Genomic DNA, 20,621 nt, shown 5'->3' with positions numbered 1-20,621 from the left:
ACTTCACAATTTATCTCTACAAACTTGCCCACATGATATCAATAACTCTTTCAGGTCAGTCCATTTTTCCTCTGGAAGGTAACTCAACAATTTATCCCAATTGTTAAAAACATCCTCGTTTTCCAATTTAATTTGAGGTATGTCAAATTCACAGTCATCTGGATTTGGTTCGTCACTTTGAGTTCGAATCATTAAAACCTCCTCCTTTTTCTCTCCTTCCCTTTCAAAGTACCTTTTAAGCATATTCTCATGACACACTCGGTGAGTTTTCCTTCTAACCAGCGTTTTTAACCTCATAGTTCACCTCACTTAATTTCCTTTCAATCTGATAAGGTCCACAAAACCTTGCTTTTAAAGGTTCACCTACCACTGGTAACAACACTAAAACTTTATCTCCACTGGCAAAACAACGAACAACGAATGGATTTCTTGTCCGCTACACGTTTCATCACATTTTGTGCAACTTTTAAATGTTGTCTGGCCAATTCACCTGCTCTATTTAATCGTTCCCTAAAATTTGACACGTAATCCAATAATGTAATTTCCGATTTCTCACTCACCAATTTGTCCTTCATCAATTTAAGTGGTCCTTTTACCTCATGACCAAAAATTAGTTCAAAAGGACTAAATTTGGTTGACTCATTAGGTGCATCCCTAATTGCAAACAGTAAGAATGGAATTTCTTTATCCCAATCCTCTGGATAATCTTGACAATAAGTTCTCAACATGTCTTTTTTTAAAAAAATATATTTTATTGAAATTTTTTTTCCTGAGCAACGTTTTTCCCGCTTACAAAACAAGCAAAACGATAACAGTAACAAAACAGAAATTTTTAAACTTTTTAACAATAATAATAATAATATACAAGTAACAAAACCTCGTACTCTATTGACCTACACTCAGCTGAGCCTCCTCCCCCCCCCCCCCCCCCCCCCCCCCCCCCGGGTTGCTGCTGCTGGTCATCCGTCTTCCCTCTAACGTTCCCCTAGGTAGTCGAGAAATGGCTGCCACCGCCTGGTGAACCCTTGAGCCGATCCTCTCAGGGCAAACTTTATCTGCTCCAGTTTAATAAACCCCGCCATATCATTTACCCAGGCCTCCAGTCCGGGGGGTTTCGCCTCCTTCCACATAAGTAGGATCCTGCGCCGGGCTACTAGGGACGCAAAGGCCACAACGTCGGCCTCTTTCGCCTCCTGCGCTCCCGGCTCTTCCGCAACTCCAAATAGAGCTAACCCCCAGCCTGGTTTGACCCGGGCCTTCACCACCTGCAAAATCACTCCCGTCACTCCCTTCCAATACCCTTCCAGTGCCGGGCACGCCCAAAACATATGTGCGTGGTTTGCCGGGCTCCCGCCACACCTCCTACATTTGTCCTCCACTCCAAAGAACCTGCTCAAAATTGCCCCCGTTATGTGTGCTCTATGTAGCACCTTAAATTGAATCAGGCTAAGCCTGGCGCATGAGGAAGAGGAATTTACCCTGCTTAGGGCATCAGCTCACATACCCTCCTCTATCTCCTCCCCTAATTCTTCTTCCCACTTTCTTTTTAGTTCGCCCACCGACTCCTCCCCCTCTTCCCTCATCTCACTATAAATCTCTGACACCTTGCCCTCTCCGACCCACACCCCTGAAAGCACCCTGTCCTGTATCCCCTGTGTCGGGAGCCGCGGAAATTCCCTCACCTGTTGTCTAGTAAACGCCCTCACCTGCATATATCTCAAGAAATTCCCCCGGGGTAACTTATACTTTTCCTCCAGTGCTCCCAAGCTCGGAAAAAGTCCCACCTATGAATAAATCTCCCACCTTCCTAATTCCCAACTGGTACCAGCTTTGAAATGCTCCATCCATTCTTCCTGGGGCGAACCTATGGTTGTTCCTGATAGGGGACCCCACCAGGGCTCCCCGCACCCCTCTCTGTCGCCTCCACTGTCCCCATATGTTCAGTGTTGCGCCACCACCGGGTTCGTGGTGTACTCTAGACTCGTCCCTTTACAGGACCTTCTCTCCAGTCTTTTCCACGCCGCTCCCTCACCCTCCATCATCCGTCTACGTATCATTCCCTACTGCGCTGAAGGAACCCCCTCCTTACTCTCGGAACTTTCCCTGCCCACACAAAGCTCGTAATGCTCCTATCTATTTTATTAAAAAAGGTCCTGGTGATTAAAATAGGGAGACATTGAAATACAAATAAGAACCTCGGGAGGACCATCATCTTAACTGCTTGCACCCTGCCCACCAGCGATAAAGGCTGCATGTCCCACCTCTTAAAATCCTCCTCCATTTGTTCTACCAGCCGTGTCAGATTAAGTCTGTGCAAGGTTCCCCAGCTCCTAGCGATCTGAATCCCCAAGTATCGGAAGTTTCTTTCCACTTTCTTTAGCGGTAAGCCTTCTATCTCTCTACTCTGGTCCCCTGGATGTATCACATATAATTCACTCTTCCCCATGTTTAATCTATACCCCGAAAATTCCCCGAACCTCCTCAAGATTCGCATAACCTCTGTCATCCCCCCCGCTGGGTCCGACACATATAGCAATAGGTCATCCGCGTATAACGAGACTCGGTGTTCTTCTCCCCCTCTAGTCACCCCTCTCCATTTCCTGGAGTCTCTCAGCGCCATGGCCAGAGGTTCAATTGCCAGCGCAAACAACAATGGAGACAGCGGGCATCCCTGTCTTGTTCCCCTATATAATCGGAAATACTCGGATCTATGTCGACCTGTAACTACGCTTGCCGCCGGTGCCCCATAAAGTAGTCTAACCCAGCGAATAAATCCGTTCCCAAACCTCCTTAACACTTCCCATAAATATTCCCACTCCACCCTATCAAATGCCTTCTCTGCGTCCACTGCCGCCACTATCTCTGCCTCCCCCTCCACTGGGGGCATCATTATCACCCCTAATAGCCGTCGCACGTTAACATTCAATTGTCTCCCTTTTACGAACCCTGTCTGGTCTTCGTGCACCACCCCTGGGACACAGTCCTCTATCCTCGATGCCAGCACCTTTGCTAGCAGTTTGGCGTCCACGTTCAATAGTGAAATAGGTCTATAGGACCCACACTGCATCGGATCTTTGTCCCTCTTCAAAATTAGCGATATCGTCGCCTCCGACATTGTCGGGGGTAGTGTCCCCCCTTCCCTGGCCTCATTGAACGTCCTCACCAACAACGGGGCCAACAGGTCCACATATTTTCTGTACAATTCCACCGGGAACCCGTCCGGCCCCGGGGCCTTCCCTGCTTGCATGCTTCCCAGTCCCTTAATAACCTCGTCCACCTCAATCGGCACCCCCAGGCCTGCCACCGCCTGCTCCTCCACTTTCGGGAACCTCAACTGGTCCAGGAACTGCCGCATCCCCTCCTCTCCCTCTGGGGGTTGAAACCTATACAGTTCTTTATAAAAGGTCTTAAACACCTCATTTATCTTTCCTGCCCTTCGCACAGTGTCTCCCCTTTCATCCCTAATTCCTCCTATCTCCCTCGCTGCTGCCCTCTTTCGCAGTTGGTGCGCCAACAGGCGACTAGCCTTTTCCCCATATTCATACCTCCTCCCCTGTGCCTTCCTCCACAGTACCTCCGCCTTTCTGGTGGTCAGAAGGTCAAACTCGGTCTGGAGTCATCTCCTCTCCCTGTACAGCTCCTCCTCCGGGGTCTCTGCAAATTCCCTGTCCACCCTTAAAATCTCCCCCAGTAATCTATCCCTTTCCTTGGCCTCTGTTTTCCTTTTGTGGGCCCCAATAGAAATCAGCTCTCCTCTGACCACCGCTTTTAGTGCTTCCCAGACCACTCCCACAGGGACCTCGCCGTCGTCATTGACCTCCAGGTATCTCTTGATACACCCCCTTACTCTTGCACACACTCCCTCATCCGCCATCAGTCCCACATCTAACCCTGTCCTCTCCTACTTCCAGGTCCACCCAATGTGGGGCATGATCCGAAACCGCTATGGCTGAGTATTCAGCTTCTTCCACCCTAGAGATCAACGACCTTCCTAAAACAAAAAAATCTATCCGGGAGTACACTTTATGGACGTGGGAGAAGAAGGAATACTCACTAGCCCTGGGTCTAAGAAATCGCCATGGATCCACTCCCCCCATTTGGTCCATAAACCCCTTAAGTACCTTGGCCGCTGCCGGCCTTCTTCCAGTCCTCGAGCTGGATCTATCTAGCCCCGGGTCCAGCACCGTATTGAAGTCCCCTCCTAAAATCAAATTTCTTGCCTCCAGGTCCGGAATACGCCCCAGCATCCGTCTCATGAACCCCGTTTGGGGTATACACATTAACCAACACGATCTCCATTCCTTCCAGCCTACCACTCACCATTACATATCTACCTCCACTATCTGCTACGATGTTCTTTGCTTCAAATGCTACCCGTTTCCCCACCAAAATGGCCACCCCTCTGTTCTTTGCGTCCAGTCCCGAGTGGAACACCTGTCCCACCCATCCTTTCCTTAGCCTAACTTGGTCCGCCACCTTTAGGTGCGTCTCTTGGAGCATAACCACGCCTGCCCTTAGTCCTTTCAAATGCGCGAGCGCTCGGGCCCTTTTTATTGGTCCATTCAGGCCTCTCACGTGATCAGCCTCACTGGGGTGCTACCCCCCCCCCCCCCCACATCCCTATCTAGCTTGATTGCTCCCCCCATATCACTTCCGTAAGTCAGCTGACTTCAACTGACCCCGGCTACTCCTGCTCACTCCTCGGCCACCCCGGTGTGAGGGAACTCCCATCCGCCTTGCGCCTGTTTTCCCGCCTTATTCTTTCTGGCGCGGGAACATCCCTTTACCTGATCCGCCTCTTATGGCGCAGCTCCCTTTCCCCTCCCCCTCTCCTTCCCCATTCTCTGACTATGTCTCGCCTCTCCCCCCTCACCGGCGCCCACATTTCCCCAGTGTCCCCCCCCTTCCCTGTTTACTTCTCGATTAACTTTCATCATCCCATTAACAAAAACAATAATAACAATAATAACAGTTCCCTGCAGCATCAGTCCCTCAGTTCCGGTCCAGTTTCTCTTCATTGATGAAGGACCATGCTTCCTCCGCCGTCTCGAAATAATAGTGTCTCTCCTGATGCGTGACCCATAGTCTTGCCAGCTGCAGCATCCCAAACTTCACCTTCCTTTTGTGCAAAACCTCTTTGGCTCGGTTGAAGCTCGCCCTCCTTCTCGCCACCTCCGCACTCCAATCCTGGTAGATCCTTACCACCGCATTCTCCCATCTGCTACTCCGCACCTTTTTAGCCCATCTCAGGACGTCTTCTCTGTCCTTAAGGCGGTAGAATCGCACGATTATCGCCCTCTGTGGTTCTCCCGCTTTTGGTCTTCTCGCCGGGATCCGATTTGCCCACTCCACCTCCATGGGGCCCGCAGGGGCCTCAGCACCCATCAGTGAGCTCAGCATCTTACTTGCGTACGCTCCACAGTCCACTCCTTCCACACCCTCCGGGAGACCTATTATCCTGAGGTTCTTCCTTCGCGCTCCATTTTCAAGGGCCTCAATCCTATCAGCACACTTTTTATGAAGTGCCTCGTGCGTCTGAGTCTTGACCGCCAGGCCCAGGACCTCGTCCTCAATACCTGACACCTTCTGCTCCACCACGCGAAGTTCAGTCTCCTGGGTCTTTAAAGTCTCCTTAAGCCCCTCAATTGCCTGTAACAACGGGGTCATTACCTCCTTCTTCAGCAGGTCCACGCACCGTCTCACCACCTCGTCCTGCTCAGGCCCCCATGTCACCTGTGGTTTCTCCGCCGCCATTTTGCTCCACTCCCTCTGACCTTCTGGCTGCAGATCCTTCGGGCTGCAGCCGCCGCCGCCGGTTTTCCCTCCGTCGTTCGGGGGGACTCCCTTCCCTCGCGCCGGGTTTTACGGCCGTCCAAGTCCCCGTTGGGGCTCTTAAAAGAGCCCGAAGTTCCGTCGGAGCTGGAGCCGCCGAAACGTGCGGCTAGCTCATCCCTGCCACAACCGGAATTCCCCCTCAACATGTCTTTAATGTCTGATGCCACCTTTGGAACGCTCCCTGCGATTCTGGATGGTATGCAGTTGATTTAAATTGTTTTATTCCTAAGCTATCCATAACTTCTTTGAATAATCTGAGGTACACTCTCCTTATTATCTCCTATCAGATCACCTTTACCACTTGAGTATTTCTCATGTCTCCAGTTTCTCTCCCTCACAGTCCGAAACTGATGTCGGAAACCAAGCTTTGATTTATGAACTAATTCATAATCATCTGCCATTTCTGCTGCTAATCTCACAGTTTTAACCCTTTGCTCTTCCACAAGAGTTCTCACTACATCAGGAATTGAACTTTTAAACTCCTCCAAAAAGCATAATTTCTCTGAGAGCTTCATACGTTTCGTCTATTTTCAAAGCCCTTATCCACCGATCAAAATTACTCTGAGCCTTTCAAACTCCATGTATGTGTGCCCAAATTCTTTCCTTCAATTTCTAAACGTTTGTCTGTAAGCTTCAGGCACTAGCTCATATGCACTGAAGATGGATTTTTTCACCACCTCATACGTCTCAGATAGCTCCTCCGGTAGTGATGCAAACACTTCACTAGCCCTACCTATCAGCTTTGTTTCAATCAGTAATACCCACATGTCCTGTGGCCATTTCATTTATTTAGCCACCTTCTCAAATGAACTGAACCTTCTCGTCAAACCTTGGCAATGCTTTAACATTTTTAAATAGATTCCCACCAAGCCTTCGACGCTCTTTCTCACTATCCTCATCACTATCATCCAACTGTACGTTTCCCTTTACGTCTGCAAATTTTAACTGACTGTCATGTTTCATGGCGAATTTCTCAAGTTCAAACTCTCTCTCTATCTTTTTCCCTGATCTGTATCTCCCTTTCTGTTTCTTTTTGTTCTGCTAGGGCTATTCTTTCGGTTTTCCTTTCTTCGGCCTCTTTTTCCTCTCTCTCTCTTTCTATTTCCTCTCTCTCTCTTTCGTATTCATGCTGCTTTAATTCTCTCTCATGTTCCATTTGTTTAATTTGTAACTGAATCTTTGCCATTTCCAATTAGTCAAACTGTGTCTCAGGCAACTTTAAATGCTTAGCCACCGCCATAATGACCTCATCTTTTTGCATTTTGTCAGGCAATGTTAACTGCAATGTTTTTGCCAAATCTAATAGTCTGCTTTTAGTCTCTGTCCGTAAGGTAGTATGTGTGACCGTCTCCACCCCCAAAAACTTCAGAGCCTCTGAAAGAGCCATTATCCACAACACGCTCCCTACTTACACTAAAATACCATACCTGAAAAGCAACCACAATATGCTCACCCCTCACTGTCTTTAAGTTCACTAAGCCAATCCAATAAATAGACTTTTATCCCCCTCGAGCCCCCAATTTATGGGCCAGGGTTAGAGAACCCCAAAGTGTATCATGGAGTTCACCTGACCCACAACTTTTAATAGATTGTGGTATGGGGAGCACACGCCCCACTCTACAGGTGTGGTACAGCAGAAATGGAAAAGTATTTCTGAAAGCAAAACAATGTTTATTCTATGAACTCAAGTTAATCTTTTTAAAACTGTTATAACCTGCCTGCTTACCATTGGCTGGGGACTAATGACAATCCCACAATCCTGTGGGAGTACGGGCGTCCCCAATGAGGGGGCGGAGAAATCATTAGCAGACTCCCTGTATAAATAAAGCTGGCCTGTTGACGAGGGTTAAAGTGAATAGCTGTCCACACTGCTGAACCCACCATCTGGATTTTTGTTGGATACAGGTTGGAAGTTGTTTTCTATTTACCATGCCTCTGTACGGACATTTGGATGTTTTTGATGCTGCGCTGGAAAGCTGGAACCAGTACGCACAACGGATGCGTTACTATTTCCGGGCAAACAATATCACCGAAAACGAGCGCCAGGTGGTCATATTGCTCACCGCCTGCGGCCCGCATACGTTTGGGGTGATTAGGAGCCTTACGTATCCAACTGCGCCGGACACAAAAACGTTTGTTGAACTTGTGAATTTAGTGGGGCAGCATTTTAACCCAACCCCGTCCACGATAGTCCAACGTTACCGGTTTAATACCACTGAGAGGACCCCAGGAGAATCCCCTGCCGACTTTCTATCAAGGCTACGCCTCACTCAAAGCCTGCGCAGGTCGTTACAGAACCGCGTGGAGATAGAGATGCCGAGATGACAGAGGCAGCAGACTCTGACTCAGAGATGGAGACACAGGGCGCATCAGAGGGGGAATGCTCGGGCCCACGGGCAGTGGATGTACAACCGTTACGCCGTTCATCACGGAAGCGCCGGTCTCCGTCTCGTTACACGCCGCCCGATCCAGCACCTCTTGCAAATGGTGTCCGGCCTGCGGCAAAACGAGTCCGACGTCCTCCTTCGCCAGGGTCTTCGGTGGATTCCTTGGACTTTTTTTTGGGGGGGGGGGGGGGGGAGGAGAAGAGAGGGGGGGGAAGAGAGGGGAGGGGGGGGAGAAGAGAGGGGGGGGGGGATGTGAAAACCTGCCTGCTTACCATTGATTGGGGACTAATGACAATCCCACAATCCTGTGGAAGTATGAGTTATCCAATGAGGGGTGGCGGAGAAATCATTAGCAGACTCCCTGTATAAATAAAGCTGGCCAGTTTGGAAAACGAAACTAAAACACACCCTGCAGCAAACAGCCTAAAACAAAAGTAAAAAGCTGACAGACAGCCCAGCTCCACCCACTCTGACATCACTGCAGTAATTAAACACCCATTTCCTCTGGTACTCTCACTACAGATATATATACACACCCATTTATAAACACCCATTTCTTAAAGGTACTCTCTCATGACACTAGAAAATCCAAGACTGGATTCTCAGAACTGAGGCAGCTACATTTGGGAGGTAAAAAGTGTCAGTTCCAAATTGCTATTCTCTAATTTTGCTTCAAAGGTTTGCGCGTCACTGTGTATCTGTCTGGTGAAAACACAATCAGCCTTCACCTCGAGGCTTTCATAACTAAACTATAGATGAAGGATGGTCCAGTTAAATGAGGCATCAGATGTCTGTTGGCACCCATGAAACCAAATAGTGAATATCAGAACGGGAGTAAAATGGCAAAAAAAGTTGGTTTAACTTCACCTTAAGCTAGCATTTGTAATGCATAAATATAGTGTTGGCATGTTTGTAGAAGCAACGATTGTGTATCTTTTAACCTGGGTTCTTCTCGGCCCGTGTCCGTCTTCTCTGAACCTCAACCTCCATATGGAAGAGAATGTGTACTCCATAAACAGGCAAACAATCTCTACCTTTCTGGTTTTCTTAGTATTAGAGATTTTGCAAATTCTGACACTCCGCTAACCCCCACCAAAATGTCTGATCTTTATAGGAGATTAAGTAGAATCTCCTTTACTCCTCCACCATTGACATGAGCTGGATTATTTCCTTCCAACAACGAGCAGCTAAATTTCACCTCATTCCTCCTTCATAAGCAGCTCCTAGGGATTGAGAATGACTTGCTTCCACTCCGGTTCGATGGGTTCTGAGATGCATGCTAAGTCCAATACGCAATCTGCAGACTGCCACATACAGGGCAGGTGGTGCTTGAAGGGCCAGGTAGATGAGTTGTTGGGAGGTTTGTGCACTCTCTCAGGCCCCTCAGCTTTCTCTGCACACTGCCGACAAAGTCACCCTGTAGATGATGTTCAAGTCACCGAAGCATATAGGATTGCAAGGATCACTGCTACCTGGTAAACCGTGACCTTAGTTTTGGGTTCAAAACCCTGGCACTTAAATACCCAATTCCTCAGTCAGTCAAACACCGAACTGGCGCAATGGAGGTAGTGATGACTTTCGTAAAGCTTTGGCAGACTGAAAATGTAACAATTCAGGAGAAAACCAGCAGTCCTAAAGTGTCAAAAGTGCAGACCAAAACCCGCTTTTTAAAGAACAAAACAGTGGGGAGGAGAGTGCAAGAGATCCAACAATTAATGGACAGCAACAACACGCATGGTTTCTTCAGTGTTGTCAAGATAATCTATGCCCCAAGCACTCAAGGGCCTACCCAGCCAGTTCAGAGTGGATCTCATCAAAACAGGGCAGAAGTCAAGAACCCCTCAACAACATTCTGTCTTTGACTTGAACACCCTCAACTCCATTCTTCAATGTCCCACCTGGATCAGTAACAGTGCCATCTCAATTCTCATGTGGAAACACATTCCTTGCATGGCTGCACAACCTCATGTCCCTCATCCGGGGAAAGCAGCGCATGCTGGTACACCTCAAGGATGCTGTGATAGTGGCTGTATTCAAGAAGGGAAGAAAGTCCGACTGCAGTAAGTACAGAGGAGTCTCGCTGCTGACCGTCACAGGGAAGATAATTACCAGGACCCTCAACAGCCTCCTCCCTGGGCCAATGGACCCCACCTTGCCATAAATGAACAGAATTGTAAACTTCAAAATAAAGATTTTCTCTAGGGCCTGGAAATGCTGCAAAACTGAGTCCATGAGCCATAATAGTCACGCACTGTCAGAAAGATATAATACTACATTCTTCTCTTGACCAAACACTCAAATTCTCCAACAGCAGTTTGAGTATAGAGAATTCTCAATTCCTGCTGCAACAGGTTTACGCCCTCTGGGTTTATACGAAAGAATGCAATTTCCTAGCAATATGTAATTTTATTCAGTTTCCACTGTTAATTACAAAATGTATCCCCAAAAGGAAAAAGACAACCCTCCCCTCAACAAACATTTAGGTGAAACCCTTGTGAGATATATGTCAGGTGGAATTGGCAATGTAAAGGTCTGGAAGCAGCAGGTATTCTCAAGCTGTTTCCGAGAAACCTAATTAATCACAAGTCATCAAGGATTCTCTTTAGTTTCAAGGCCCCAAAAACCAAGAACTCCATCTTGTTAAGACCCAACTACAGAACCAGGACCCTAACTCGACTGAAGCCAAGGATGCAACCAGAATAGCCAGTCCCCAAATGTGCAGTTCCCAATGTGCAATTCACTGCTAATAACCTCATCATCTCAGTGCATTTGACTCTTAGGATTGTGTAACAAAACTAGGCAGCAAATATTTTTTCCATAAGGAGCCAGTTTTGATCTCATTGCCCAGTTTTTCTGTGGGAATGCGACAGAGCCCGGATGAAATTCAAAGTGAAGGACTTGATGCTCTGTTCCCACTACGGAGTGAGCTGGGAAATAGGTGTCCAAGACTGTCATCATAAACAGGCAACGGCATCATTAGTTTTCAAGTTAGGGTTCCATTATGTACATATTTGAATATGTGTGGTGCCTATGCTACACAATCCTCACTCTCACACTGTGCAAAGCAGCCAAACTCTTAAAGGTGCTACTAGCACAACAACATGGTTTCGGGGGAGGAGCAGGAATTTCTTCCTGCCTTCACTGAAATCCTCTCACCCACTTTACCTTGTGCCGAGCAGATCCCAGTGCCCTCGGCTTCCCTTTACGCATCTGTTGCCAGCTCAGCTCCATAGCTGGGCCGTTGGATTAACTATCCCTCTTCTAATCAGCCAGCACACAATCAATGTTCACTTATTACTGACAGCGCATTGAATCCATTCTAATCATGCCTGTATACGAGAATGATGGTTGGGCCTCCATCTTGTTAAGAGGTGTGCCCCTCCATCCACAAACTGCCTAATGAACAGGGAAAGTCAAAATCCGAATCCAAGTTATTCTGCGACCATCTTGAAAGATGGTTCACGCTAACCTTTTGTACTTTGGGTTAAATTCTACTACCCCTCTCAAAATAGCCAGATAGCTGGCACAAAACAATTGACTGAGAATGTTGATACCATTGTTAAAATTGCTGCATTTGCATGACCAGTTGGTTAGTGGCACCACATACACAGCACATGCAGGCACAGGGGGCAGGATTCTGTGATCCTGAGGCTAAATGTTGACGCTGTCGGAAACGCTGTCACGTTTCTTGACGGCGTCAAACAGCCTCAGGATCAGTAATTCTGGCCCCTACAAGGGGCCAGCACGGCACTGGAGCGGTTCATGCCGCTCCAGCTGCTGATCCTGGCGTCAGCTGGACGCCGCGAGATCTTCACATGTGCAGTGGCACCAACGCGTGCATGCACAGTGGCTTCCTTGAACGCGCCGGCCCCGACGCAACATGGCACAGGACTACAGGGGCCAGCGCGGAGGAAAAGAGGCCCCCAGCCAGAGGCCAGCCCGCCGATGGGTGGGCCAGGCCACATCGGAGGCTCCACCCCCGGGGTCGGGCTCCCCCGTTCCCCCCCACCCCCGACAGGCCGCCCCCGGACCCTTCAACGGCGTGGTCCCGCTAGCTGAGAACAGGTGTGGACAGCGCCGGCGGGACTCGGCGTTTTTACGACGGTTGCTCGGTCCATCCAGGCTGAGAATCGGCGGGCCAGTCGCATAGAGTGGCCCCCGACCGGTGCCGCGCCAACACCAATTCTCCGCTCTGTGGGGAATCGCGTGCCGGCATCAGGGCGACGTGGCACGATTCACGCCGGTTGCGGGGATTCTCCGACCCGGCCCGGGCTGACAGAATCCCGCCCAGGATGTACAAAATGAATATAGTGGGAAATTTAAGGAGCTATACAGTGACAATGAGATATATTATGTTGAAAATATCTGGTATTTCCTCATAGGCCAGAGAAACAATATTCTACTGATGTCGTTCCAAACAAAATTAGCCTCATTTGCGGTCTGTGTGAAAAGAAAACCCGTTGCAATGCTCAAACTTAAGAGCTCAGACTTTCCTTTAACTCTTCCCAAAATGGCTCAAAATTTGACAAGTATTGACCTCTAAACTCTTAGAACTCCTCTACATTACCAAACTAAAAGTACTTCATTGGCTGTTAAGTTCTTTGGGATGTCCGGAGGTTGTGAAATCACTACATAAATGCAAGTCTTTTATTTCTTTAATACAAGGTTTAATACACTAACATCTCCATTCTGGAAGTCTATTGTTTGGAAACACCAGCTTTCAGGAACATTTTTGAACAGACCCATGCACTTCCTCAACATCAATTTGGCTTCTCCCATTTTATTTGGGGGGTCACCAAGGATAGTTGTGAGTACCCAATTAATTTTTCCAATCAAGGGGCAATTTAGTGTGGCCAATCCACCTACCCTGCATATCTTTGGGTTGTAGGGTGAAACCCTTGCAAACACGGGGAGAATGTGCAAACTCCAGATGGAACACTAGTGACCCAGGGCAGGGTTCGAACCTGGGACCTCGATGGTTTGAGGCAGCAGTGCTAGTCATTGCACCACCGTGCTGCCCTCCACACTGATAGTTGATCTCCCTTCGCCATCTCTGCCCGTCAGTCATCCATTCCTCTTCCAATTACACTTTTTAAGTCTTTTACCACTACATTTTTCCATCTGATGTGAGGCTTTCCTCCTCTTCCTAGGTGGCAGGGTAGCACAGTGGTTAACTCTGCTTCTTTATCGTGCCAGGGTCCCAGGTTCGATTCCCGCTTGGGTCACTGTCTGTGCGAGTTTGCGCGTTCTCCCCGTATCTGTGGGTTTCCTCCCACAAGTCCCGAAAGACGTGTTTGTTAGGTGAATTGGGCATTCTGAATTCTCCCTCAGTGTACCCGAACAGGCGCTGGAAGTGGCGACAAGGGGATTTTGTTAAGTAATTTTATTGCAGTGTTAATATAAGCCTACTTGTGACAACAATAAAGACTATATATTGTCCCATCTCCATATCTTTTTTCTCTCTCTCCACTAGAGATGACCACATTAATTCAATCTCTTAGTTATTTTCTTCAACCCCTCACAATCTTCACTGACTAGTTATGCTAGCTCCTGAGTTTGTCCTTTCTCAGTCCTCCACACATCCACATCTCATTAGTATTTATTCCTGTTATTAGTCCTGTCTTCTTAAATTGCCCAAGTGTCTACACTATTTAACAAGGCCCTTCTCACATGGTCCTGTAGATTCTTCCTTTCAGTTTCAGTGATACTTTTCTATCACATAACAGTCCACTGCACTTCTAAGTACGCCAACCAGGGCTAATCCATTACTTAATTTCTATACTTTTACCTTCTGCCAACATTGACTCCAGGTTCTTGAAACTACACATTTTCTCCAAGTCTTCACTCATAATAGTTATACATTCACTCTGAACCTCTTCCCTAGGCTCAAAGTGACAGCCCATAAATTGGGTGTTTGGTCTACTGATCTTCATACCCTTGTCTTCCAACACTTTCTTCAACTCTCCAGGTACTCAGTCGTGTTCTCATCCTCCCCACCACCTAGTTCAAACATCATTGACCTCATTCTCTCGGTGGCATCGGTGTCATTTAGTGCAGTAATTTGAGTAGAAACATGGATGATACGATATAATACAATAATCTTTATTGTCACAAGTAGGCTTACATTAACACTGCAATGAAGTTACTGTGAAAAACCCCTAGTCGCCACATTCCGGTGCCTGTTCAGGTACACAGAGGGAGAATTCAGAATGTCCAAATTACCTAACAGCACGTCTTTCAGGACTTGTGGGAGGAAACCGGAACAGCCGGAGGAAACCCACACAAGGAAAATGTGCAAACTCCACACGCACAGTGACCCAAGCCAGGAATCGAACCTGGGACCCTGGCGCTGTGAAGCTAGTGCTAACCACTGTGCTACCATGCCGCCCTATTGGATTTGTGAAATAATTTTTATTACTGCTTAATAATATTTTATCATGGTTGCATGTGGAGGTTAATATTCATACCTATGCTGATTATCAGTTCACACACTTGTGGTTCGGCATTCCAACATCATGTTATACTCCAGAAAATTCCAAAATCCAGAAATGACCCAAGCATTCCAGACTGGAGAGCTTACAGTGTATATAGATATGTTTTTTTTTTTAAAGGGTGCACCTACATCCTTGCAGTGCATTAATGATCAGGTTACAAATAAAGTTGCAGGTCACAATTCTGTGGATAAAAGATGACCTATTGTTTTCTTAAAATGTCAGTTATCGCTAAGTGGAGAAACCTGGTCATTTTGAAAATCAGGTGAAAGATTCATTGGCCACAAAATCTTGACATCAGAAAAATAACTGGCAGGAACTGCGCAGGTGTTTAGCTTCTTAAAAAGAACTCGTGACCCCTAGTTCATGTTTCAACTTACCACCCGAGCAGAAATGTGCTTCTACTGACAAGAATGAGTTGGCACACAGCCAAATATTCACCTACTGTTGATAATTAAAATACATAGGTCAAAATGAATAAGACATCAAATTGGTACTTTGCCAATTTTGCCTTGCAATAAATGAGATTAAAATGCAATCTCCAATATTCATTCTATGTTCATTGATTGCTTCAACACTAACTGCACTTCCATACAGCCTGCTTCTTGTTGGACTCTTACTTCACTCTCCCAGGGTCACTATGCAACACTAACTGCATTTGTTCTAACTATGCCAGTTTCTCCCCACCCAACGTGGCTGACAGGGACCGCAACTATGTTCATCCCATTCCTGCAATCCTACTCAACCCTTCCCTCACCGCCACCACCCCACCTGCCCGCAGCCACCTCAACCCATTATAGAGTTTCCTTTGTCTTCACACACCATCTCATCAGCCTCCACATTCAATGGATCATCCTCCAACATTTCCACCATCCCCAGCATGATGGCGCCAACAAGCATATCTTTCTATCCCCACAACTTTCACATTTCCAAAGCGACTGTTCCTGGTCCACTCCTCAATCACCCCCAGAACTCCCTCCACTTCCCACAGCACTTTTCCATACAAGTGCAGGAGTAATAACACCTGCTCTTTTATTATCCAAGGCTCCAGATACCTTCCTGATGAAGCAGTAATTTACTAACTTCTTGCAACTTGATATTCTGCAATCGCTGCTCACAACATGGTCTCTCTGCATAGGGGAGACCTAATCCAGATTGGACGTTCACCTCAGTCCAAACATTACCCCCGAGCTTCCAGTTCGTCGTTTCAATTTTCTCCTCCACTCCCACTCCTCTCGTCTTCTGCTGCCCATACTGTTCCGATGCAATGCGACATGAGCTCCAAGAACAACTTTACAGTGTTCCAGACTGAGGACCAAGTTCAACAATTTCAGATCATCCATTTTCGTTTGCACTAACATCTCTTCTACCCTATCACTGACATTTAATCTCTCCTACCTTCTACCCCATCACTGACCTTCCCCTTTGTTCATTCCTACCGTCCCACATTTGCCTTGCTTAAAGGTATGGCAATTCGCCAAAGATCAGAAAGGACCACAGGCATTTCTCTCCATTAGAGAGAGAGACAATTGTTTAGATTGAGGGGCACCACTCCATATCAAGCGTGGGGCAAGGAAAAGAAGCTAACTACCACAGCCAGTATTTGAACTGAACCCTGTACGGTTTGCGTCATTCTACATCACACATAGCCATCTGGTCAACCGGGCTAACCAACCCCAACTCTCTGCTCGATTTTGAACCAAAGCCTTTTGCATATGGAGGCAAATGTAATAACCACCACACTAGAGAGACACTCATAAATTTTCATTCCCTTACCAGAAAACAAACACGGAGTGCCTCAGTGAAAGGGCTGGATTCTAGCCACCATAACACCAGGGAAACTTAAAGCAGTGTTCAAAAGGTTACTACATCCATAAGTAATTTCAGTTCTGGCGAAGGGTCACCAACCTAAATCATTAGCTCTTTCACTCACCATAGACTTTTAAAAAAATGTATTCCTTCACAGGATGTAGGTGTCGCGCAGGCTAGGTCAGCATTTATTGCCCTTCCTTAACCGTCTTTGAGGAGCTGTTGGTGAGCTGCGTTCTTGAACCACTGTAGTTCAGTGGTGTAAGTACACACAAATTGCTAATAGGGAGGGAGTTGCTGGATTTTAACCCAGACACAGTGAAGGAACGGTGATATAGTTCCGACAGAATCGTTTGCAGCTTAGAGGGGATCTTTCAGTTGGTGTCAGAGGTCATGTGTTTGGACGGTGCTGTTGACTTGCTTGGTGAGTTGCTGAGGACACTTTGTATATGGTACACACTGCTTCTACTGTGCACCATGGTGCAGGGAGTGAATGGTGAAGCTGGTGGTTGGGGTGTCAATCAAGTGGGCTGCTTTGTCCTGGATGGTGTCAAGATTCTGGAGTGTTGTTGGAGCTGCACTCATCCAGGAAAGTGCAGTGTATTCCATCACACTCCTTCCTGACTTGTGCCTTGTAGATAATTAACAGGCTTTGGGTGTCAGAAGAGCTACTCTGCACACAATTCCCAGCCTCGCACCTATTCATGTAGCCACAGTATTTATATGACTGGTCCAGTTCAGTTTCTGGTCAGTGGAAACCTCCAAGTGGGGGATTCAGCAATGGTAATATCATTGAATATTGTAGCCCCATGAGTTGGCCAAGTCCCGATTTAAAATGGCGAACGGCAAAGGCTGAAGGGAAATTCAGCCAACACAGGCAGAAACCAGCAGGTGCCAGTTTACTGTGTGTTTAAACTCTGCAAAGGCCCTAACAGCATCAATACTAGCAGCCACCTGCATAATAATGTAGCAACCATCTACATACTAATAAGCAATTCCCGGGAACAATAGCAACATTTCGGACAAACAAAACTAAGCCAGACTCCTCGGCGCCAGCAGGAGCCAACACAAAAGAGGTTAACGGACACCTCAAGACCGCCCATCGACCAGGGAACCGCTCCAGTATTGGAGAAATCGAACCAAGCGACTGGAACGAAGTCCAATCACCTAGAACCAGGTATAGGGTCCGTCCCGAAAGGCGGGAAGCCCCTGCGGACTATAAAGTTAAGCCCCCAAGTTCAAATCATTCTTCTTGACCGGGTCACCCAGCAACACGAACCAACATTGACCGTGACCAGTTCAACTGCCACCGAGAGATCGTAAGTCTTAAGTCATGCTCGCTACGAGATAGGCGCTCCTAGCTATCAATCCGTACCAACTTCGAATCCCGCAGACTCAGAACCCGAACGAAAGGCCATTTGTTCCCCTGACCTGGTGGGCCAGTCTGAAGTTAAGTACAGGCCTGTTAGTTGTAGAAGTAGCTTAGACGTAGAATTTGTACACGTGTAGCGATTACTGTTTTTAATAAATGTGCTTTGATTTAAATCTTACTAATCGGTGTACTGAGTTATTGGTCATTACTCGAACTTGAACATCGTGGCGGTATTATAAAGATATCTGGTGACTCGAGAGCAAAGGTTATAAAACAGAGCCAAGTGAACCAACCAAAAGTTAGCACCATATTACTGGTGACATCTGACGGGACCCGAACTAGAAGTGGCTTAACCACTCCAGGAGAACCCATAAATTTGATTTAGAGATCCAATTGGGAACAGAAAACCACAAGTGTTCAAGCAGTTCTGACCAATCGTCATAATTCGGAAGTGTGTGTATGCATGCGTAACTAACAGGGCTATAAGGTAAACTGATAGATTTTTTTTGTTGCGACAAAACAGTCGGGAGTTTGTACTTCGGAAATTAGTGAAAGCCGTACCTGTATTTACAGCACCGCCTTAGCTCCCCTGTTCCAAATTTAAAAGAAGCATTCGGACAAGAAAGATGGCAATGCAGGCAATGTAACGCCTCATGAACCCAGAGCAATTTGCGGTCGCAGCGACCAGCAGCAGTAGAGTAGGACAATGGGAGGAAAAAAATCAGGAAGTACCTCAAAGAGAATGGATGGCCCCTTTGGAGCGAATTCTGTAACAACGAGGAAACAGGTCCCAGGAGTATAGGACATACTTGGTGGGAGAACCTGAGCGAGATTCACAAGAGCAGCTTAGGGAAAGCTCGCAAGCCGATGGCAATCGTGTCCTGCTTGGCACAGTTGCGAGGCACAGAGGGGCTCGTTAGGACACTCCGGAAAGAGATCGACGGCATACATCGGATGAGTAAGGTCGATGTTAGTGAGGTAGAAAGGGAGAATGTAGAGTTGAGGAAGTTGGCAGCAAAAGACGGAGAGGTGGATGATGCCAAGTGGGCACACCAGTCTTGTCCGGCGCACTTAAGCAGCTTCCAGTCCCAGTATGAAAAGGCCCATCAGGACACGCAACGTGCAGTCCTGGTACGAGAGGAAACCGAAAAGCAGGTAGAGACATTGCAGAGGCAATGTAGTGACCTGAAGGCAGCATTCAGAGCACTCCATGCTGCCACCACGGAGCAAAGACAACGCTCACAAGACCACGCAAAGTGCCGGAAGCAGATTGCAGAGCTGCAATCGCTGCTTTCAGTCCAAAAAGGATTCCAGGAAACCTTTGGAGCAAAATTAGATGAGGACGACGGCCCTAATTGGGAAGCGTTGAATGAGACAGCGTAGAGATATGTTCAGGGATCATGTGCGCAGGGAAAGCCCCAAAAGAGAAAAGCGCCACAACCCCCACAGAGCAGATAGTCCAGGCTCCAATGAACCCAGTAACCGCCCACCGCACAGCCACATCGGACGATACGGAATTTCTGTACACCACCCCCTGAACAGTGACCCAATTACGGGATGCATGCGGGAAAATCACACCGTTCCTCCCCACCTCAGACCCCCACCATTTCTTTGCCAGAGTAAAGCAGCAGGCGGCCATGTACAGCCTGGATGAGCGAGAGCAAGTAAAGCTCACAGTTTTAAGTTTAGACCCTTCGGTCGTAGCAGCCCTTCCCGACCCATAGAATGTAGGAGGAGGCACCCTTGCAGAAATGCATACCGCAATCCTGGATGCGATCGGGTATAACCAGGGTGACCCTGTAGATGGCCTCAATAAATGCAGGCAAAAGAAAACCGAGCACCTCACAGCGTTTGCTGGACGCCTGTGGATCCACTTTGCAGCAGTTTTTGGAGACTTGGACCAAGCCCATTTGTCCCCAGACAACATGGCCAAATGGACCCGCACCCTTATCTCCCATGCCACAGAAACAGGACAAAAAGCTTGCACGAATTATGATCCCTCAGGCTCATAATGAAAAAAGATTGTCCCGCGCCTGGGAGCAGTCTGTACAAAACAAACCCACAGTTGAAAACCCCAAAGAAAAGCAGGCCGACGCAGAAAAACAGGCAGTTAAAACACACCAGAACCCCGCATGGGTAAATGAAGGAAAGAACAGCCCCCCACATAAGTCACAGGAGTGTTACAACTGTGGACAATTGGGACACTTTGCAAGGGAATGCAATGCCCCACAAAAGCCACAGCGAGCCCAGCAGACGGGCACTCTAAGTAGGAATAAGATAGAGCCCATACATAGTGTGAGCACCCGTTCAGATCACACGGACGTGAACGGAACGGACTGACGGTGTTTGGGCTCCCCCAGTTGGGTCTGCGACACACTTTGGTATAGGTCCGGATGACCGGGAGTCGCAGCGAAAATATGGGGACAGCCCATCGAGTTTCTCTGGGACACAGGAGGGTCCCGCACCACAATAAATTCCTCCACCATGTTCCAAAAGGACACGTGGCCCACTACAGCCACTATCACCCTCAGCGGCTTTACAGGCCACTCACAGCAGGGACACATCACAGCCCCTGTACCAGCCCCTGTACCCATTCAAATCGGCAACATCACCACCAAGCACCCCGTAGTTTTAGTTGACCTGCCCCACACAGCAGAACACATTCTGGGAAGACTTCATGAATTCCCACAATCTATCCTTTGATCCAGTCAACCAGTGTGTCTGGAA

General features: G+C 47.7%; 1 protein-coding gene across 10 annotated transcripts in view; it reads right to left on the bottom strand.

The window, feature by feature from the left end:
• ncoa2 (nuclear receptor coactivator 2) overlaps window positions 1–20,621 on the bottom strand; it is a 440,942-nt gene that overhangs the window by 179,901 nt on the left and 240,420 nt on the right. The window lies entirely within an intron of this gene.

The sequence above is a fragment of the Scyliorhinus torazame genome, chromosome 11, assembly GCF_047496885.1.
Source record: "Scyliorhinus torazame isolate Kashiwa2021f chromosome 11, sScyTor2.1, whole genome shotgun sequence".
NCBI lineage: Eukaryota > Metazoa > Chordata > Chondrichthyes > Carcharhiniformes > Scyliorhinidae > Scyliorhinus > Scyliorhinus torazame.
This window is presented reverse-complemented; position numbering and strand designations above follow the sequence as displayed.